This window comes from Sander lucioperca, chromosome 6, assembly GCF_008315115.2.
Source record: "Sander lucioperca isolate FBNREF2018 chromosome 6, SLUC_FBN_1.2, whole genome shotgun sequence".
Lineage (NCBI taxonomy): Eukaryota > Metazoa > Chordata > Actinopteri > Perciformes > Percidae > Sander > Sander lucioperca.
Window position 1 is genome coordinate 41292604 of NC_050178.1, and position 23530 is coordinate 41316133.

At 40.8% G+C, this 23530-nt stretch overlaps 1 protein-coding gene across 13 annotated transcripts in view; it reads right to left on the reverse strand.

Annotated features, from left to right (window-relative positions):
* foxp1b (forkhead box P1b) overlaps window positions 1-23530 on the reverse strand; it is a 169590-nt gene that overhangs the window by 94734 nt on the left and 51326 nt on the right. For 11 of the 13 annotated variants that reach the window (XM_036001752.1, XM_031280555.2, XM_031280564.2 and 8 more), the window contains one exon: window positions 17783-17849. The gene's annotated coding sequence lies outside the window, so the exon portion shown is untranslated. Of the gene's footprint in view, window positions 1-5828; window positions 6029-16153; window positions 16175-17782; window positions 17850-23530 lie in introns of those variants that run through there. The other 2 variants (XM_031280546.2, XM_036001751.1) reach the window with 2 other exon arrangements.

Below are 23530 nucleotides of genomic sequence, written 5' to 3' on the forward strand. Positions count from 1 at the left end.
GTGGAATGATCAGCCGATTTCCTAGGTGACACTCGGGGCAGGCATAGTGTAAACAGGTTCTGGGAAGGGAGGGGAGGGGGTGGCTTTAGGGAATCAAGGCCGTTGCAAATGCAGCTTGGGCTAGAATAAACAGCAAGGCAGAAGTCAAGATAAACAAAAAGTCATTCTTCTGACATTTGAGGACGCATAAAGCTGGTGTGTTGCAGCTGCTAGCGAGCCACCGTGAATGAGAACAAGATGGGCGACGCCGGGGTGGGCAGCCGGCGCGGTGGTCTCCTATGGAAACACATTGTCAAGCAAAGCAACCAAGTGTTTCTTCCAGACCCAACAAACAGTGGCTCTTCACAACAGCGCAGCGAGAAACTTGTAAAAACATGTTAAACATTTACCTTGTTCAATCATTCAGTAACTGGGTTTGTGGAAAAAACAAAGGATGTCTGAGAGCTCCGAGAGCTGGTGCTCACAACATCAGGGTACGGAGTGAAAAAAACAACAACAACAAAAAGGATAGGGTTTGGGATTGAACGGACAAAGATGTTATCTATCATAAATCAAAGTGCATATCTTTGTTTACTTCATTTATGTGTGATTTCAACAGATCACGAGTTACTCCATCTGCTACATCAAACAGTACAAATAAGTAGTGATTACAAAAGACAAGGTAGGTAATGCAGTGTTGGGACATTCAAGCTGCACGTCACCTTGGCCATGACTTTTTCATGAATACAACAACTTTCCATCTGCTGAGCTAAATCCATCCAATGGGGCGCCCCTACCCAGAATCCATAGTTTTCTGTCTCCACTTCCCCTACTGATTTCATTTAATCTCTAAAAAAACAGTTAATCCCACGTAAGGCAGGCATAAAATATGAGCAAGGGTGCCAAACACATATTTATAACATATTGGGACGACTGTGATAGGATTCTCAAGCATGAAATCTAGATCCAAACCTATTACTGCACCACGAGCAGTGGAAAGAGGCTCGACATCCAAGCATGTGGATATCAACCTATTATCACGCTACAAGCTCAGATAAATTAACAAAAAGAAGGCTACTAGAAGGCAGACTCCGGTGGTGAAGCTGAGTAGATCCATAATTTCAGAAAATACACAAACCAGTTTGTCTTCTTTGCATGGAGCCAAACTTGAAACACATTGGTGTAAAGGCCTGCTGTGCACAGACAATGACGGAATGTGCCAAAGTAAGGCAGGCCATGGTATTTTTAGTACAACTAGGGCCGATAGAGACTAAGTAAATAGAGAAGTCTAATGAGTTTAAATCTGGTTGTACATGAATGGAATAGTAATTCTGGGATGTGGAGCCTCTTTTAGGAGTGGTTTTCTCAGAAACTCTCCTTCACTTGACTTTGACAATCTCGCTCACATGTGGCTCATGCCCATTAACACTACAGCGAGAGGACAGACACCAGGAGACATAGGGCCTTTCTTTCTGACCACAGGCTCAATGCAGGCATTACTTCCCTCAAGCTCATCTTACCAATTAGACCTGTCAAACATGCATACCCAAAGAAAAACACAAATTCAATCTATCTGCATCCTATGGGATCTGCAAAAGCACTTATTGTTTTAACATTACTTAAAGTGTGTCATATATTTTTAATCATTTTTTTTTACTAGAAATCATATAAGGGCGGTTCCCGTGGGTATAGAAATGCAAACTTGTGGAGAGGAAATGTGTCAGATGCATTTTCCTAGGGAAAACCAAGGTTAGCCTTAACGAACTTGTCTAATTAATATTGCGTACCTACGCAAAGAGAGGACAATATTATTAGAGCTGCTGTCAACTCACTGGAGTACATACTTCCTCTGTGAGCTGACAACATGTAGCCTAATCATTTTTAGGAAAAGCTTTGCACTTCTGTTAAATCACCAAGATAGACTTGTGGTACACCACCGCTCTACACACACAAAATAAGCCACTAATTACTGTTGAGTAAGTCATCAAGTGTGGTAGATGCATTTATTATGATTCCTCTCTCAGTACCATGCATAATAACTGGAAGAAACGGTGGGGTCTGGCCTAACCCCTGCTATTTAAATGATTCTTAGCACTGTTAAACGTCTCTCTACCGACAAAAACACACCACAGGTCTCCCACCTCTTTTCTTTAAAGTTACTCACACAGAGATTAAGTTAAGCTATTGATTTTCCAGACACAATCATTAACCTTTACAAACAAATAATGGCATGGGAGGGCAATGGCTATTTAATTTCAATAGTGTCTCACTTACAACTGCCAGTGCTCAGTGACTGCTTAAAACTTCTGTAACACAAGAACTGGTTTGCTGTTAAGGCCCTGACGCACCAAGGTGACTAGAACTAGTGGCGACGAAGGCCGACTGTGGCGTCGCCTTATGTCCGCCCACGTCGCCTTTGTCTTGGCCAAAAATTAGCACTGGAACACACCGCACAGACTACTGTTCAATATTTGTGTTTATATATATATATATATATATATATATATATATATATAAAATCAAAACCTACAAAACTGGAAAATCTTATTTCAAAAGAAGTCAATGTTTTATTTGGTTGTCTCTGTGAAGTTTAAACAGCTACATTCATGTGCAACACATTTCAGCTATTGTGCGGCCTCTTTCCACACACGTGTGCTGTGAAAAGATACAGGCAACGCAATTTTCTGATCACGTTAACAGCGCATGTTAAAATCTAATATGCCACCAGTGCCCGGTGTCTACCGGACAGAATAGCAACGCGGATTTCGGTGCCTCATTACGATGCCACTTAAATGTCTGCGCTGCTCTCTGATGCAACGAAACAGATATTAGAGGCAACCGAAACATCGCTGCATGTCACGCTAGTAAACACTACTAACACGTTACACTTGGCAGCAGGTAACGTTAGCCTACCATTAGCAACAGTAGTAACTTGATTAAAGCATAACTCTCGCCAAAATGCAACCTAGGGTCTTTTTGTGAATGTACCCGAGTCAAACTTTTGTTAAAAGCGCCAATTTTAAGATTTACCGTATCTTCGTTTTTCGGTCAAATGGCCTTTTGAATGGGAGTGCTAGGGGCACTACTATGATCGCATTAAAATCAACATTTTTAAAACACTAAGAAGGCTCGACACAACATGAAACGTTGCTCGAAGTATCACCAGTCGACCATTGAAGTTGCTTTCGCTCTACACCTTAACGAAAGCAATGAGAACATTGTTTGTGCATCTGATCCGTGACTCAAAACCGTGATCCGAAACGTGAGTTTTTTATTTGAGAGGGATGGGAAATGATATTGCAAGCCATTCTCTCATTGTTTCATTATTAAAATGTGTGGTTTAGTTACATGGGAAATTAAATGCTCCAAATATAGACAGGCAACCGTATTGTCAATTTCGGCAACCAAAAGCTGATGCCTGGTTGCCAAGCCTGGCAACCACTTTAAAAAGTTAGCGTTGAGCCCTGAAACATTAAGGTTAGTTTATGCTGAAATAAATACACCTACACAAGTAGTTATGTACCTCGTTGTACAAACGTTTGCCATCTTATGGACATATTGTGCAAAAATAGATATTCCCATCGTTGGAATCCAAGGAACATTCGAACATCATTTTTGGCCAGTTTTGACAGCTCCATGTGTATTGGATTAATCAGATGAGATGAAAAATGAGAAAAGAGCCCTCTGTGTGCGCTCTCAGTCGTTTGTTTCCTTTCCTCACTACCATTTTCAATCAGATGGATAGGCTATTTAGCCGACAGCCTACGTCGATTCAACATGTTGAATTCAAAAAAAGGCTGACGAAGGCCGACACGTGGCGACGGTGCGGGACACACTGCAAAAACTAGGGCGACGGTCGTCTTGGTGTGTCAGGGCCTTAAGTCTTCTGATTCACTGTGATTGATATGGGAGTGGTCTTACCCATCATCCCCTCCTGCAGCTTCTGAAGAAGCAATTCTTCCTCGCTGTGGTACCAGGGTCATTTCAGCCTAAGAAGCATGTTATTATTTTAAAAACCCCAGCTTCCCAGAGAGAGGACAGATAGGGTTAAAAAGGAAGGGAGTTTGTGCCTTCCATTAAGCAGTTAAACTAAAGATAAAGGGCAAGGGGCTAAATACCAAAAGACCCTACATGAATTTCTGCGTTTTAATGGAATCAGGTTTTAACAACTCTTTTTTTTTTTTTTGTTAAATAAAACCCATCTCAGGAGGATGCGTCCCACTCATAAAGCAGCACAATGACAATGTACAGTGGCACTAATACAAGGACATAGTTCATCATGACATTTTCTGCAATTCCCAACTGATTAGGGTCATTATGTTGGAGGCCTGATTTATGTTGTCATTTCCTCTCACCGATCCTGCATCAATGAATCTTAATGAATTGGTAAATAAGGGTGAAGATTACACTGTGTGACACTGCAACATTTCTCACCCTCAACGGCCGAGATTTATGTAGCCAATTAGAGACTAACAGAGAAAATTGGCTGGCAGAAAAATAATATTCTTTATGGTACAAAATGGAGGAGCATTCTCAGTCAAGGGCAATTGTATTGTCAGTGTTAAAGTCCATAAACCACCATCCTAGCCCACCTTCAAAACGCAAAAGGGGAGTCGGATGGGGATGTAAGGGCAGGTTTAGACCATCGTAAGGCTGTGTGTCCACAGAGCTGATGAACCCTGTGCAGAGCCAAAGTCCTTAACATTCACCACGGCCTATCCCACATGTTTGATCAGCATAAACACACCCCTGTATGACAAACATGTTTACCTTCTCACTGCAAACATCAGACAATCAGACACCATGAGGTGCTGCTTCTCTAATGAAGACACGGGAGCTTTTATCAAGGCCAGCCGTGTCCCTCTGTCAGGAATGTGCCTCTTTCACACAGACATCAAAAAGCATGTACAAAGAAAAGAAGCCAAATTATTTGCTCTAAACATACAATAAGGCAATATTTTTCAATTAGTTTTTTTGTGAGGGGAAAATGTGTTAGTTAAAACACACGTCCAAATGCCCTTCATCCTTTTTTCAAAGGAGGAATATCAAAATACAATCACCTCTTTGAAGATATCTCTGATCAACACATAGAAGATGACATATACAATATGATTAGTGGCTCTTTAACTATTCCAGGGCACATCATTATCACAACCATGACAGTTCTTATTTCTCAGTAGCAGATTAGGGAAATGTTGAAGATGATTATGGCAAGGGACAAAACAGTTTTTGTGCATCAATACAAAGTATGAAAACCTGGCCTGCTTATTAATGCCAAGTTCTTAAAAGAGCACTTACAGTTATAATGAGAGCCTTTATGTATTACATATTGTGACTAGATTTAGTGTGAGGAAGCGGCTCTCCACATCAAACAAGCTGGCCTGCTATTAGGCACAGGGGCTGAGGGATGCTGTGTGAAAAGGGCTGGAAAATTAAAGCTGAAGCAATGCAGGAAAGGGCTTAATTTACTGGCATGTACAGTATGCAAATGAGATTACTCTCAGCTTAACTGCATCATTTATGTCCATAATAACAGCATCATCATTACAGGGCTCAAATTAAATTACACTGTAATTAGCATATCAAAGTGATTGGTTAAAGTTTAAAACAAATACGCAATTTTGTTAATGAACATCTGTAATCACCATGTAGACTCTCAGTGAAAACATCCAAAACAAATATGTGTTTGGGGAAGGGGTGGAATATCCCTCCAAAAACTGTGTGTGTGTGTGTGTGTGTGTGTGTGTGTGTGTGTGTGTGTGTGTGTGTGTGTGTGTGTGTGTGTGTGTGTGTGTGTGTGTGTGTGTGTGCATGCGCGTAGTGATGTTGGTAGGATGGGAGTGTTTTACCTGGAGAGCTCCACACTCTCAGGATATATTTCCCAAACTCCAGGAGATCAAAGATCCAATTTCCCACACTTGCCACTTCAGGAGCTCATCAATAAAATACTAATCACTTCACGCCTGATTCTGAGAATGGAGCTACAGCCGAAGGCTTAGGGAGACTTCCATATCACAAAAAACACCTCGGCTCTGACTGTCTTGACTGTTGTTGAATGTGCACACACTCCCACACAGACGCATATATAATTTGCACTCAGGTTTTATCCAATAGCTGTCCTGCCTTTTTCCTTTTAAACCTGGAGAGTTTTAAGCACTGCAGCTCAGAGAGCACTTCCTCAGACCTCTGACAGAAATCACACACACCTTATTTCATGTGCATATGAATGAAAGTCGACCCTTTTGATGTAGCACTTTTATCGTCCACATATTATTGGTATGATTCAGAATTTATGATGGATCGCACAACATAAAAAGTGAAGTTGATTTTTTCGGTGTGCTAAATGTCAGTCATACTACCACCGAGCCCCGTGAATACCTTTGTGTTCCACTTTTCACTATTATCACTAGTATTTTGCTATTAATTAACAAAAAAAAGGAAAAAGGCAGCAGAAATCATCAGAAATGCACTCGTAAAAATTTTAAGAAGTGGCATGTTATTTTATTCATTAAGAAATCCATTAAAAGGCCTTATTCCTTGCAAGTATGTAAGAGATGTGCCTTTCAAGGTAGAGCTAGGGCAAATCCACTCCATCAGCTAATGATGGCACTCATTACACAGAGAAGCTGGGTAATGAAGGCGCGGTGGCCGGCCGATCCCCTCACCCAGCATAAAGCCCTATGAAATGCTAATATCTCACTTCTAATTAAAGGATACTAAGTCCAAATGCACCTTCACGGCTAGTAGCCGGCAACATAAATTTTATTTTTTAACACTACACTACACCCAGAGATGTGCCTGAGCATCATTCCATTAATTCATATTTAATACCCCCACTAGTCCTGCGTTTGCCTTACTGTCAGCCTCTCCTTCTCTCCCCTCCCAGCTTTATACTGCGGGTAGGCACATCATTATGCTTTCTAAGAGTCAAAACATATTTCTCAGAGTCAAAAAAACACATATGCACGCAACAGCATTTATACGTGTGTCATACATGGGAAAGGTTAGGATAAACAAAGAGAAAACAGGAAAATATGCCAGTATGGCTCCCTCCCCACCTGTATACATTTACAGTGTTTACACATCTTTGGCTGTTAATATGTTTACAAGAAAATCTGCTGCCCTTCTCAGAAACTGACCTTGAAGCCAGTAAACAACCCTTTCACAAAGTTCATTAACTTCAAAGAGGTTATAGTCTTTCCGCTCAGATAAAAACGACGAAAAAAAAAGGTCTGTGCCATTAGCTTATCAACAAAATATAACTGCAATGGGGTGGAAATTATAGGCAGGCCTGAACAAATACTGAAGAAATAATGAACCGTATGTCCATTTGAACTATGGAACTAAATTATGACATAACTGAATGTTATAATTGTTAGTTAAAAAATGTCAACTTACAACTAATTATTTGACCAATTATTTACGTGAACGCGTCAAAAACATCAAAGTCACCGGGACTCTGAATAAGTATTTAGACACTGGCCTTTTGGCAATAAAATGAAAACCTGGATCTCAAATCTTTTCCAGGAATTCAGAAAAAGTGGCTTGTTTTACGATGCATGTCCGTGCATATTCAAAATACTGGCATTATGAAGATACAAAAAATGTCAGAAGCACAAAACAAGCTCTGTTGCACAAGGCGGCATTCTTTTGCAAATAAATGTCCATAATGCTTTCTTTAACGTGCAGTTATTTTCAAAATTCAATACAAATAGTGTTACATGTAGTGCATCATTTGCCAAAGGGTAGCAGTAAAATGCATGAATTTAAAGGTCAGTGTTAAGAACATATCACATGATGTCTGTTTGATCCCGGCCCAAGTATTTTCCCAAGGATTCTCTGGCTCTGTACTGTGTAAATCACGCAGCCTGACCTTCTACATTCCTCATGCTCTGTCCTCCCATTCATCCACAGGCACAGATAATACTGGGCAAATATCATAAACGTGAGGATTTTAGGATTGAGGTGAGGCTGCCATCATCCTCCACCAACAGGGGAAGAGAAAGCCCATGCATCTGAAAGAAGCCTATTTCCACCTCCTGTCAGACTAACCTGTGGTGAGGTAGCCTGACCCTAATGCCTAATAGCCTACTGACAATCCACTGAGGATCCCAGAAGATTGGCAATTTGAGCAACGTCCAGTTTTATGATTCTGATGACATTTTATCTGGATTTTGAACCGATATCACCGCTCATGCAAAACTATTCACTTCTCCTTGTTTTAAACAAACTACTGTTGCTGAAAATGTTCCCGGACTGTATAGGTTACATCTAGGGATAATAATAATAATAATAATAATAATAATAATAATAATAATAATAAATTTAATTTATATAGCGCTTTTCACAAACTCAAAGTCGCTTTACAGGGTATAGATAATAAAGACAAACAAACAAAACAAAACAAAACAAAAAAAATAGATCGATCGATTATCGGCCCTGGACGATTATCGGGCCGTTTTTTGGCAGTCTGCAGATTACCTGTATCGCCGTTTTATTTGCAGATAAAGATAATTAATTTGAATTATTATAATTATTAATAATTCATTAAAAAAGTGCACTACTTTGGCTCCGCTACAGCTCTGTGTCTGTCCCTATGCTTCAGTTTCATTCACCGCTGAGTCTGATGTCTTAATGTCGCGCCCACGACACTATCTGACTATCTTTTACTAGGTATTATGTTAAAGTTTCGAATTTATTAAATAATTGCTCAAAGCATTTCATTTATTTTATTTATTTATTTTGTGTTGGAGTTTGTAACATTCCAAAATCTCAATTTTGACTTAAAGATTTTCATTTTCACTGTAAATGCACATCGGTTCCAAATATCGGTTATCGGTTTCATTATCTTCTAATAATCGGTATCGGCCTTTAAAAACCAGTATCGGTCGATCCTTATACTTTATTCAATCTGCAATGAGAAATAACACATTTGCACACATAACAACAACAAATGAGGCTTCAGCAAACTTCAGAACAATTCAAATTAAACAGCCACTGTCTCCAGAATGCCACATTTCCTCAGTAGATGCTAGATCGGATCTGCCAGACGTATCGACGTCAAAGGACGTGCCTCATGGCTCGCCTTTTTCTGCCTCCGATTGCCTTGCCCTGGTGTTCTTACCCTAACCAATCCCCACTCCTCATGCCTAAACCTAACCACGACGACCAGTCTAGCAGATGCGATTTAGCATCTACCCTATTTACTCTGCAGAATACATTTTCTGAGTTTGTGTGGTTGTGATTTCATCCAAGTATCATACAGGGTCTCTAAGGGTCGCCAAGATGTTTCCAGTTCAAACGCAGAGCCGGCTTCGAGCCGGGGCGTGACCTGCAGCTGAACTGGCCTCCGCTCGGCCACAGTGAGGAGGGCAGAAGCCACTCCAAACACATCACCCCACCCCCTGATAAATAACTTAACACAAGCAAACAGAGGCCCATCAGTCAACCTACACATAGCTAACACCAGGACAGGGACAGAGATCGATGGAGAGATACAGACAAAGAAAGACAGAAGGGAAGATAGAGCAAAAGAAAGGGGGCAGAGACAGAGAGGGGTGGGGGTACATTGTAACTTGGGCATCTAACAGTGGAGAGTAGATAAATATCACACGGGAGCCTGCGCCAAGCAGCATGGAAGGCCAAGTACTGTAAGGCTGTGAAAGCCAGGCTATTTTGCCGAGCTGTGACATTTGTTTCTTATTGTCTAAGTGGCAGCTGAAAGCGTCTCCCTGCGAGGGCCCCTCGGCTCTGCTCTGGCCCGCTTTGACAGGGAGGTAACCATATTAGGACGTGTATGGTAAAGTAAACAATAACATAGTTGCAATGAGATGGAAATTTTTCAGCTAATGGTGTTTGTCATTCCTGTTTTCAGTGCACTGATCACCCCTGTTCCTTTTTCTAGCCAGCCAGAGAGACTTTGTTTAGGAAAACAACCCAGGAGCCAAGACTAAAACCAGAGAAAAAGAAAAAACTGTAAATAAATATAAGTTTAAAAAATGCCTCCACCTTTTTCATTTGATTACATAAATAAACCCACATTTGGTTAGAAATAGCCTCCAGCTTTCGGTTTCCACCCCCGGGCCTTGTCCACACTAAGGCAGCTACATTTGAGGATGCTTTTGTTTCCTCTCCAGTTTGGCCTTCCCTCCACATTAATTCACCATCTTGCACAGATGCAAGCTGTACTGTTTAAAACCACTCAACAGTGGTTCAATCAATGGTCTTGCGTTCATAAAATCCCTATTTTATACTTCACAGACAAATATGGAAATATTGTTTTTGGCTATACTGAAACACAATACAAGTGATCATTGAGATTAAGAGGGTGCAGAACATGAAGGTGAGTATCATTTAATTTTTTTTTTTTTTATCCCAGCAATAACTGCCACTTGAACAACAACTTGACCTGAGTAAAATACAATCGAAAGTTATGATTTATGGCCCAGTCATACAAGCATTTAAAACTGACAAACTTTCTCGGCCAAATCAAATTATTGCAACGGGGCAAGGTTAATCCACATCCAATTTTTTTACATTCAATTCTACTTTGGTGAACTTTGACAACGGAATCTGCACCAAATATACAGTATATAGCCAATAGCAAACCGTCTTTAAGAGAACAGAGAGCGGAAAGTCCGAGCCATCATCACTTGACACTTCTTAGTGGTGTTCAGGCTCGGGGAGTACTGGAATACACGGAACAGCATTCGTACTGTAATTAGAATACAAAAACGTTACTGTATTCCGTTAAATTACAGAAAAAACAGACATAATCAGTTCATCGACACATTTAGTAGAAATGGGATTAGCAGGATTACAATTTTAAAATACATTTTGAAATAAAGACCGATACACTACTGTAGCCGAGGGTTATGAGTTGTGCCTATACTTGAAAAACAATAATAATTTATAATAAATAATAAGATTATTATATACAGAGGCTCCGTAGTCTGAACCAAGGCAGCAAACTCTTAATGTCAACGCATTACAGCTTCAACCCTTCCGTTCTTAACTTTCATAATAAAAGCCCTTCGCTAAGAGGCAATGTAACACTATCATGCACATGCGCACGCATTGCAACACAACACCACCCTGGTCTTGAGTAAAACCAATGTGGTCGTGTGTTGTAGGTCTGTAGGCTACTGCCTGAATCTTATTTAATGAAAAGTAACTTTTGTTTTATTATCCTCCTTCCATGACTCTTTATTGATTAAAACAACGTACAATCCAGAGAACAAAATGCCAGGGGAGAAAAAAGGCCCAAAACAGAGAAAATAGAAGGACGTGCTAGTGCTAGTCTATATCCACGACATCTGGGATTGCTTCATTGCCGCCAGAAATTCCACCGGATCTCACTCTTTTCAGCTGGATGTCCATTACCTTAGGCTTTCTTTGTGTTGGAATTTTAAACTCCGGTGGATTTATGAGGACTATGGTCAACCTTTTCTCAGATCTCTGCAGGGTAAATCCAGACAGCTAGCTAGACTATCTGTCCAATCGGAGTTTTCTGTTGCACAACTAAAACAACTTTTGAACGTACACACGTTCCACCAAAACAAGTTCCTTCCCGAGGCTATTTTGCAGCAGCACAGTGGCTCTGCCCTGTGCTTAGCACCGCCCAAGATGATTGTGATTGGTTTAAAGAAATGCCAATAAACCAGAGCACGTTTTTCTCCCATCCCGGAATGCTGTGTGGACTAGCCAGACCCTCCTCAGTGGCGCTGTGGAGGAAGGTCTGGCAAAGCGCGACTATGCTAGTGCTAGCCTGGCGGGCTAGTGTGTGAAGAGTACAGGCTAGTGTAGCCTTGCAAGTAATCCCTCCGTCATCAAGCTTCTAGAAGAAGTGTCAATTTCTGGTGTGACAAGTGCGGGAAATATTTGTTAGTAACAATAAGTATTATTTTTATATTTATATTATTTATGATTGGCCATTCAGTACAGACTTTCGATACGTTAAAGATTTTAATATCGGATTATTTGATTTGGTTGACTGTGGACGATGTAATTTTTCTATACAGAATACTGATATATCCGATAATGTGAACGTAGCCTCAACAAAAAAATGTCACTTAGCTGCTTAATTCTGATTCAGTATTTCGAATAGGTTAACATTAGCCAGACAAATTCAACAAGAGAATGAGTGGGGACCTAATTCTTAACCATATACAATGTGAATCGGAGCAGTGGGAAAACTAATGGTTGAATGAAATAACTATTTGACGTGCTTGGTTTAAAAGGCTCCATATCTCAATCATTTCAATAGCATGTTGAGCTATTTCAGAAAAATGTAGCCCTTATTCTGCTTAATGTTTCACTGGTTACTTGTTCTCCTCCCTGTTCATTCCCTTTTCTTTGGCTCTGGTTACCACGCTATCTTTCCTTTCCAGGTTAAGATAAGGCATAAACACATGTTTTGTACGTGCAAGTGTGGAAACAAAGACTGATATTTTCCAACCCTTTTCAATAATATCCTACTGGTGATTCACTGGTCGACTATATTAAAAAAAAGTTTTACCTCAGCATGACGTCTTACCCAGGATCAGTACAACGTGCCAATATTGTCCACATGCATTTCTATAGACATACAATACATACAGTCAACTATAGTTGGAAGTAGACGTGCAACTTCTCCACTTCTGTCCTCTCCACATGTTGACTTTCTTTGTTTGGTCTCTCTCTCTCTCTCTCTCTCTCTCTCTCTCTCTCTCTCTCTCTCTCTCTCTCTCTCTCTCTCTCTCTCTCTCTCTCTCTCCCCCTCCCTCCCTCCCTCACTCCCTCACTCACTCTTCCTCTCCTAATCTCACACCAAAATGCAAGCTGTTTATTTGCGTAGAGCTGAAGCCATTCCATTAAGTAGCCCCACCAGGTGCTTTATCCCTAAAAAGGGATTTGTTTTCTAAAATAAACAGAGAAAGCAATGGACTGCCAAAGTTATATTTACCATGACATGAAGTGATTGCAACAAAGACAAAACTATCCAAATAAGAATGACTGCGCCTTGTAGGAACTTTATTTAATTTCCTTAAATAGTCAGAGACTTTCTCAAGTCAGACTGGAAACCATAAACAAGTGCCCTTTTTAAGTATCATAATATATACTGTAAATGTATAATATTGTTTTGGGGAGCAGGGAAAGTATGTACATACATTACGGTTTTTTTTAGTTTTTTTTTATATTTGATATTACAGCAGTTCTGGTACAGTATAGACAGTCTGACAGATGCCGGCCTGGGTTACCACAAAAAAGAAAAGCTCTGTATAGTCATTTTTGCTCAGAAGACAACAAATCAAGGCCAAAGCTAAAAAAAACAGAGCTTTGACACATTTTCTCACTTTTGTGATTTCCTTTTCATCTCGCTGTAAGACAACTCATCTGCGGATGGAATTTGCTTACTTCTGTCGCCTCAGTCAATCTCACACAAAGACTGTCACGTTCGCTGTCTGCACCTGGTAGCACCAAGACACTATCAAAGCTCCTCACTCTCCTAGCAGACCAGAGTTTATATGTCCGTCAATATGTTTCAGACCAAAAGAAGACGTGTCTGTTTGATGCTGATAGAAAAATAGATTGAAACTTGCCAAACGCGTTTTTCCCCAAAAAGATATTTTAAGTAGCTTCAAGATAACACATCTGTGATAACATTATCAGTTCAATTCTTTCTACCTCGCAGCACAAGATAATTCATCAGAAAGTAGTAGGAGATGCGAGAGAAAATAAGGATGTAGCTCTATTGTGTGACATATTGTATTCAGAATGAGGCACGCATCTAGCAGCGCAACCTGTTTAGCCAGACAATACAGAGGCGGGCGATCTGCCAGTGTGTGCTCTGATAGCAGCTGATGCGGCCTTGGGAGCAGAGCATCAGATAGGGAAAGCCGACGGGGGTCAGGTGAGGGTGTTTAGAAGGCTTTCACACATCCTGGTATCTCAATCAACAGGAAACGGCAGAGGCACACCGTCGCTTTATGGCTCTGCCTTGGTCTCTATTGTGACGTCTCTGTAGGGATGATAATTTTTCATTTTCACGCTGCCTTGCATCTATTCTGCCTGTCTCTGTTTTTAACCACAGCAGCCAAGCTCAGAGAGTAGATTACGGTACTTACAGTGCATGAAAAACACAGCAACAAAACTGCCAGTGACAGAAGCGTTTAACTTTCCTCCAAGAAATCTCCCCCATGTGGCACTTTTGCTACAGCGAGTTGTTTATTATGTTCCAAGCTAGGCATAAGCGATTACAGGAGCTCTTAAGAATCAAAGTGTTATAAATGCATGGAAACACAGCCAGCTGTAAATGCCACAGAATTAGAAGCTTACCAAGCTTAATACTAATACATGGCAATTGCCAGCTTGATGCTGATATAAAGAAATTACTTTTTTAAAGTAAGCAATAAATGCAGTCAAGGGAACCATTACAGAGGCCCTATTTTCATCCCAGCATAAATCTGCACATGACCTTTTTGTGGGTCCAACTCATGAATCCACTTGTTTATTCTTAACACTTCCATAAAAAGTGGATTAAATAAAGCAACTTCAACAGCTAAAACTAAGGCAATATAAACCAAAGCATGTACAGCAAAGGAAGAATTACAAGAAAAGGAGTGTTTGCATGATGTGTTCTTCTCTCCCTTACATGGATTCATGAAATTCAAATGAAGGCCCAGCATGAGACGATAACATTTTGAAGCATCTGAGGATACTGGGAAGTTGGATGTCATCAGGTCTAAATAACTTGGCCAAAGAAAGCAGGCCTACACACAGCACACATCAGAGGCAGCCCTATCGCACAGATATGTCGATGGGATGATAAGTATTCCAGATATCCAAATCAATTTTTGCTTTTTCGCTTTTCAGAAGACTTTTCTTACATTTCAATTAATGACAAATATTCTAAAAAGCATAGCTGGTTCAAATGTAGACACAAACAAATACATACACTATGTTAGAGTCTATTGCGCTTTAAAACAAAAAAAAGAAAAAAGAAAGAGCTTTAAACACCAAGACATGGTAATCCCATAAGCTGCCACAGGGATTCCTGCATTAGCGATGCAATCAAAATCACATTGAAAAGTTGTGTCAGTCCTTAGACTGATTTTTGCCACATTAACATGAATTACACAACCATTTGGAGGATTTCAGGGCTACTCTTACAACTGTAGCAGGCAGCCGAGGGGGCCTGCTGCAGTGGACCTGACTATGCGGAGAATGCACTCCAGATAAACAGCAGCAACATGAATCCTCTGCTTCAATTTGCTTCAAGTCTGTTTCTCAAATGTGGGGGTAATTGTCTGAGTCAAATAAAGAGGAGTATAGGCTGTTTAACATATGGTGATGAGCACATCCTTTTACAATGAAGAGGAAACTAGTCTGGCTGAAATCCAACAGCCATTGCTGACTGTAACGATGACAGTTACAGCTGCTTTGGCTTTTTCCAAACTCTACAGAGATGCTGCAGCAGTTCATATTTAAGATGAGAATAATGTATCAGTAACAGCTTTTTGTTAAAAATCAGAGAGTGGCCCGCAAGTGCCATCATCCCTTCTATCTAGGATGTAATTGGATTTATTACACTTTTATTGTAATGTTGCCCACTTTTGTTGTGTTTGAGTTGTAGAAATCTCCTTTTTTAAAGAAATATATTCTTAACATTTTACCACTTGAACAGGTTTGCATTTTTTGTGGCAAGAAAATGTTGAAAATTAGCATTTTGTTTATTTTGGGTGGATATCCTTCCATGGGCAGGCCAAGTTGTTGTATATTTTAATAATCATATAATTAACTCAATCACTATTGCAATCCCAAAAAACAGCGTTAAACCTTACATATTTAACAACAGCCTAGTTGCTCTGTAACAGGCTCAAACAAAAAACGCACTATTTAAATGTACAGTCATTATTTGGCACATTATGTGTCCAATCTACCTACAAGTCACAATGTGCCGATGGAGGGAGAGAGTGAGCGAGAGACAGACAGAGAAGACTTGATAAAAATAGACAAAAATACAATGAAAGAACGAGATGATGGTGAGCATTAGGCTGTATGAGACAGAAAACAGACACACACTCCTCCTCTGAAGCCCTGAGCTCCTGAAGTGTTAACACCCCCTAGCACACACACACACACACACACACACACACACACACACACACACACACACACACACACACAGCCTCACCAGATCGCTCCAGCCAAAGGTTCACATCCTTGGGGCCCCAAACTTTCCCAGATAGGGAGACGGGTGTGAGGAGCAAACACAAGATATCCACCAGCATGGCTAAGATGCCAACGATAACAAGACTGAGTGCGGTAAACCTCCCCCCTCTTGTTTGGTAAACATGGCATTACCATATTTCAGCTTTTCCCGACAAATGTCAAAATGTACAAACAGACAGATAAGATATCTCTGCATTAAGCAACCTCAATTCCTCATGTCCTCATTTCCTTCCAAACTAGTTATCACACACCCAACTTCTTACTAACGCCATTTTGATCTTCAGGGGAACTGTCTCTTTATTACTCACCATGCTAGTCCCCCCCACACACACACACACACACACACACACACACACACACACACACACACACACACACACAAACCCTCCCACCCTCTTGACCCGCACAGACAGATTGCAAAATACAGTACACAAACATGACAACCCCGCTGCATTCAGTTAGTTATTAAGTAGGGCTGTCAGCATTAACGCGTTAATCGCGATGCGATTAAGGGCCGAGCATAACGTGTTAATTTTTTTTAATCGCATGCCGGCATTTATTTAATTAATTTATTTTACACTTCACTCGGCTTCGCGTCGTGCCTAACAGGCTACTATTTTGACCCTTTGCAGCACCTTTACTTATCATCAAGCTGCCATACTTCCTCGTAACACATCCTGCTGCTGCAGGCTGCAGGCATGATGGAGAAAGACAGCAGCAACACAACTCGGAATGGTGCTTTTTATTTTCCAAAACTCCAGGACGGCTCGTAGACAAGTCGAAAGCCATATGCATATTGTGTAAAGCCAAATTAAAATATCACCGAAGCATGTCAAGCTGGAGCTACCAGCTACGAGCTAAGCATAGTAGTACAGTTATTAACGTTGATGCTACCCGCTAGCATGCTACCCACTCAGGTAAAGCACTATTTTGGAGAGTGCTACTTGCCGACCTGTGGATGAAACCAAATCCCAAAAAATGACTACAGCTCTTGCGAAACAGGTGGCAACTAACTGCAGACCTGTCAGCATCGTAGAGGACTCGGGTCTTAAAGACGTACTACGGTTGGCATGTTCTGACCCGTCTCATTGCCGTCGAGGGGGACAGCAGCCCCACACACAGCCTGTACCACACGGAGAAAGCAGCCCAACTGCTGCAAGGTGCTGCAAACGCTGTCTCATTAAGCGGTGATCACTGGACGTCAGTGAGTAATCAACATTATTTAGGAGTTACTAAACACTATATTGTTTAGTAACATTTTTCTTTTGTTTACAGTAAATAAATAATTACAAATCTTAAAATCAAGTTCATAAAGTAACTTTCTTTGCATTCATTTGATTCCCAATCAAGATACACTGGTAAGAATTGCTTTCGATTGTTAATATGTACTTAAAAACTGTTCTGAAATGCAAAATAAAAGAATTTTAATCATGTGATAAAATATGCGATTAATCGTGATTAACTATAGAAATTCAGCGATGAATCGCGATTAAAAAAAAATAATCGTTTGACAGCCCTATTATTAAGCCAAATCAATCCAGCATTCACACACATGCAGGGACTAGAGTCTGATGAAAGATGGTGTGTTTACCTTCTACAAGGACTTGCTTATTTAAAGCAATCTTCAGTTCCAGCGGTGGTAAAACAGCCTCCTTGCCCTGCGGACAAAAAAAATGGAGAAAATATTTATAATTAAGAAATAATTACCACTGCAAAACATATTGCTTGTCAACAGCACCCACAAGCCAATGTATGAAAGAGAGAAGCACAGAGGGCATGGGTGTAAACTAAATGCTGCTAATAACAACTTTCCCACCAGTTGCTGTTGATTAGAATTGATAACGTGCACAAACAGTCGCATACGTGTTCTGCAAAATCATCAGAAAGAAATCAATTCTCTGCATTCCAGTGCTGTTTGCTTCCCTGTGTCTGCATGGAGCTGCACCGCTCACTGTACCTCCCGTTGGTGCTACCGACGTCCAGCCACCATTTCAGCTCTGAGCGGGGCAGAAGCCGACTATTGTCACGCAAGACACATCCTTGCATTTCCATCTGTCTGTTAACTACAACTACACCCACTGACGATAACAAATGAACAATGGAGCTGTCTGATGCGAGTGAATGGTTTATTTGCAAGACAAAAACTTTTCATAATGCCCCCCTCCCCCCAGTGGTGAGCACAGTGTACCTGTACCTGCTCTGCCCTGACTCAACCCCCCCCCCCCCCGGGCGGCCCTGATCTGCATGCACACAGCTTTCCTAACTGAGCACTCAACCCAGGCAAGGAAAGATGACAAAAAAAGAGAAGGAAACAAAATCTTATTTTTATGGTAAACTGAGAAGTGACTGTGTGGCAATATCTCAGGTGCATTTGAATAAAAGCATTAAAGCATATCCAAATATGAAAGGAGAAAAAGAAAAAGACAAAAAAAGCTCCCAACTCCCTCTCCCAATGTTCTTTTTTGCCGTTTACATTTGGCAGTCAAAACTGCGGCCAGGCGTTTGTGCAAGTGTTTATCTAAAGCAGACAAAGATAATAAAAAAAAAAAAACACACTGGTCCAACTTGCCCAGTTTCAGCATTAATTATGTGTTAAATGCCCTTGTTGAAAACACGAGTCAACATGCAGCTCGCTCTGAACTCTACTGAGGGTTGAACAATCATCCAAAATGGACCATTCCCACACAACTACCCTATTATTGTGATTCATTACACTTCAATTAACATATCATCAATGGAACCGTAAATCAATGGAGAGTGGTGACAAATGACAGATATTTTCAGTTTCAAACTCCTAAACATCATTAATTCCCATCACCTGAAAGAGCCCTGGGAGCTAAATGAGTTTACCCAACGCATAACATCGATTTAGATAAATGTTCCATCATTTTAATGATGGAAAATTTGTATTGGAGAGAAAAGGCAACAACGGGATCCTGATAGCAGCTGTATGCCTTTTCTCCTTGTAACATAATGCCCATCTTGTAATGCCTAAACAGATAATTGTCTCCATTTCAAACAGCACAAAGCTGTAATATTACCATTTAGAACAGTGGGGGTGCAGAGAACATAGGGTGAGGATAAACAAGCACACGCTGCTTCGCCCGGTTGGGAAAACCAAGCCCATCACACACTCCCACATTGAGATTTTAGGGAATAGAACAACTCCTGGTTGAGATAATTACCCACCTAGGTGGGTTATATGCATGCTCAGTAAGAGGCTTTAGCTAAGAATATGAATCAAAATGCAACAATTTCAAAAGACAATAGGGAACTAAGGAGCGTTTTGCAAGGTTCTCTTGTAAAGTCTTGAGAGGATGTTGTAGGTGTTCTGTGTTAAACAAAGTGGAAAATAGGACAACAAAGGCTTTTGATAAAGAAAAATCTCATAGTAGTTATGGTAAGACTCGTGTGTGCAATACATAGTGTGACCATTAGCCTGAAACCTCAGTATCAGATGATCCAAATAAATGTTACTGTTCTCCATGCAACCACAGGCTTTATAGTAATTGTGTGTGTGTGTGTGTGTGTGTGTGTGTGTGTGTGTGTGTGTGTGTGTGTGGGCGGCAATCAGAAGGTTTTTTTTTGCTATCATAATGAACTGCTGTGGTTACATCTGAGCACGAACAAAGACTGGTTTTATTCTGTCCACAAACCTGTGAAGTGGACTTACCTATTAGTGAGGTGGTCGCAGCTTCACAATATGCTCTTTAGTCCTAGGTATGTTATCAGTGCCTTTGGCTTTGTTGTAAGATTGCATGTTCAAAATATGAATTAATACCCCTCCACTGAAACGCACCCAATCCCAACAAAAGGCCCGCATTCACTGTGGACAGCTCTTCAGCTCCTCTAATGGACAGGCTCTCCTCTCTCTTCACACTGTGCAGACAAAAAGATGAGGGCCCATGAATATTTACCACTAAGTAAAGTTATTCCATTAATTACTCCAAGCACGGGTAATACTGTATCTGTGGCTACTTCTGTGGCGGCTCGTTAATGAACCTTCACACATCATTACCATATTAATTAATGCTCAACTCAATGGTTGTCAATAGGAGGCTGCCAGAGTTGTCTCTCGGTTCTTTACAGCCCATCCCGGATGTTTCGATCACTTAGTATCAGCCACTGAATAAATCAACAGTATCTATTTATCATTGCCAGGGCCTAACTGTGTGTTTGAATAAAACCCAAAAATGTAGAGACACTGGTTAACACTCCTTAAGGCTGGTGAATCTGTATTAAGAGCATTGTGTAACTAAGAAGGAGGGCGTAGGAGAGTTTTAGTTGAGTAGAGTCAGTGATAACTACTATATATACACAGGGTCATTGGTGTTTGTTTTTTGGGTGTGTGCAGGAGATTTTCCAAGTCACTGTCTGTGCTCTGAAACACAGGGAAATCATAAGCACGAGTCACTTCTCAACAAACACAGCTGCTTACTGTATGATCTGATCTGCTAAAAGGGCTGACTGCACACTATTTTCTCCTATTTTTCTTCTGGGCTTTTATTAAGAAGGACTGATTAAATGAAAAACAGTCTCGTAAAGACAAAAAAAGTCAGCATTTGAAAAAGTGAAAAAACAAGCATTGTTTTTTTGTTTTTTGATGTGATTGGCATGGTCCTGGTATTATATTGTAACACCCACACAGACTGTAAACAACAGCACTTTCTGACACGCAAACAGAGTAAAAACCCACCAATTAAATCCAACTTCAATCCAGCCAGCCCTTATTCTGGGTGCTTTCTTCACATTCTTTTTTTCCCCCTCAGCTTAAAAGGCAACAGTGCAGTCTGGTGAATGTCAGGCCTGTCTGATCCCCCCCGATACTTTGGACCTGCCCTCACGTTTTGCTGAGCTAAGAACAAAGTACACAGAGTGCAAACAGAGAGCTTTGCTGCCTTAATACCAAGGAAGTGGAATTTCACTCTTAACCCAAAACAAACAAGGCCACACATTTCGCTACACTATTTAAATGAGCTCATTGAATACAGGAAGCCCTATCAAGTGGATATCCAGTGCACACTACTCTGTATCTTTGAGAATTCTGATCTATTGATCCATGAGAAAAAGCATCAGAAAACTGCACTTTGTGAATTATTTTGTCTGCTGAGCAGTCAAAGCTGGTGGCAGCTCAGGATCCACACAGATGGTGAAAAAAAGTCTCACTTTGCACGTGAAATTAGATCAGCACAGTCAAAAAAAGTTGATCACGCATGAACAGTACAGCATACAAAGGGCAAACACACAGTGAACATTATGCAATCCTATTTTTATAGCCAACCCCTTTCCACCCTGTCAAGTAGAAAGACTGTCAATTCAACCCAGCCATATCAGGTTTCCACTCTCGCCCAGGACCCAGATCCTCTCCGACCACGGATCCTGTGCGCTATTAATATCAATAAGCTGCAGATTCCATTTCCCCAGACAAAGACAAAGGGAGAACAAGAGGTGATGAGTGAAGGGAGGAACTAATACCCTCACGCATCACCGTGGGGTTACCACTTTCTATCACCTCCAACCCTACTGCACTGGAAAAAAAGGAAACATTTTTCACACAAAGTTTCACACGACCACAGCTGGGTGATCTTTTCCAATCATTTGTGAATTTTTAAATTGCCCAACACATTCCTCCATTAATCAACCATTTTTTTTTGTTCTTATTTATCCTCATCGCAATTCGGATCTATTAAAAGTTTATATAGTTTAAGGCCAAATGTACTAGCAACAAGAATTTTTACTGACAAAGTTGTCGTTTATATAATTAAGCAATAGCTCACAACAGGTCGGGGTATGTTGTGATTATATCACAGCTAAGGTGACATGTAACGTTAGCCTACACTAGCAGCTAGCACAGGCTATTTCTTTTGGTTAAAGCACCATTGTGTAATTTTTTGAGTTGATTCTTAGCAAAAACCCCTTTGTTCTTTCACAAATATGTGCTCATTCAGGTGTAATTACTTCCACCAACTAATCAAAGTATTCTCGTACGCGTAGAATCTGCCATTTAGAATCATTACGAGCCATTCACAATACATACGAGCGAGTCGCTCGAATGGTGGTAGCCCTGTTGCGCCTCCATCTTTAAAATACATTAGCCAAAGAGGGACATACCTCCGCCTTTCGCACTTTTACACTCAGTGGCACCGTGACGAATGCCAGGGGGAGATTACTTGCGACTGCCGGCAGATTTGAAAGCCTGTTGAAGATGGAGGATCACGCCTATTCTCTAGGACATGTAACGGAGTCGCCAAAGAAGCGAAAAAGAGAATTAAAAACGACAACGCAACAGGCAAAGCAACAAGACCAAAGTTAATATTGGAGTGGCTTTTCCAAGATGGAAAGAGCTGATAAGGAGCAAGGAGTTTAAAAAGGGACGCCAAAGTTGCCTGCTTTCTTCTCGACAGGTAATTCAGCCTAGTTGTGTAAATTCGAAGTTTTATAGTTGCTTGGCTAACTATAGCATGGTTGTGCATAACGCTAGAACAACGTCTAGGATACTTTTGCTCGCGTCAAATGAAAAAGGATTGTCTACCTTGTAACATAAACGTAATCATGTGTCGTGATTTCCCTGGCAGCTCACGTCATGTGCAGTTTTAACACAGACTAGCTACAGCTAGAACAGCTGCGTGTAAACGATGGAGATACTAAGAGCTAATTTCGGTTTCATTGACATTGTTCATACTGCTCAGAGAAATCTATTAAAAACACAAACCTCCGTTGCTTCTCTCCTTTGTCTTTGAAGGGCTTCCACTCTCTCCTCGTCATCGTTGGAGAGTGTCTCTTTAGTTTTTCTTTGCCTCACCGATCCACTGCCACCGGCTCTGTCTTTTGGTTTTTCTTTACTTTTCCCTCTTCCTTTAGCTTTCCCTCGCACCTCCGTCGCATCGCTGATCTCTGACTCTGCTCACGGAGAAAAATATGTAGCCTACGCTGTAAACATAGCCTTACACTATTAATCTTGGACAATGTACAGAATAACGATAGCACTGATACTCGTACTGGAAGCCGTGTTAATCTTGGAATAATACGGCTACCGTAGGAGTTAAAACGCGCTCGGAATGGGAGGGGCTAGAAAGTAATATTCAGTTGGTTGTCATATACAATTTCACCACTAGATGGGAGAAATTCTTACACGATGTACCTTTAACGCTAAAGCAAGGAACACAACGCCACAAAAAAAATGAACCGATCGAGACAGCAGTAGACCAGCAACTCCACTATTTGTCAATGGAGCCTGGTGGCTTTGAGAGCATAGATAACGGCTTCAGTTCCTCGTCGTAAAGGGCGGTCTGACAGCAAGGTAAAGCAGCAAAAATATTCTAAATATAGTGCACACTTG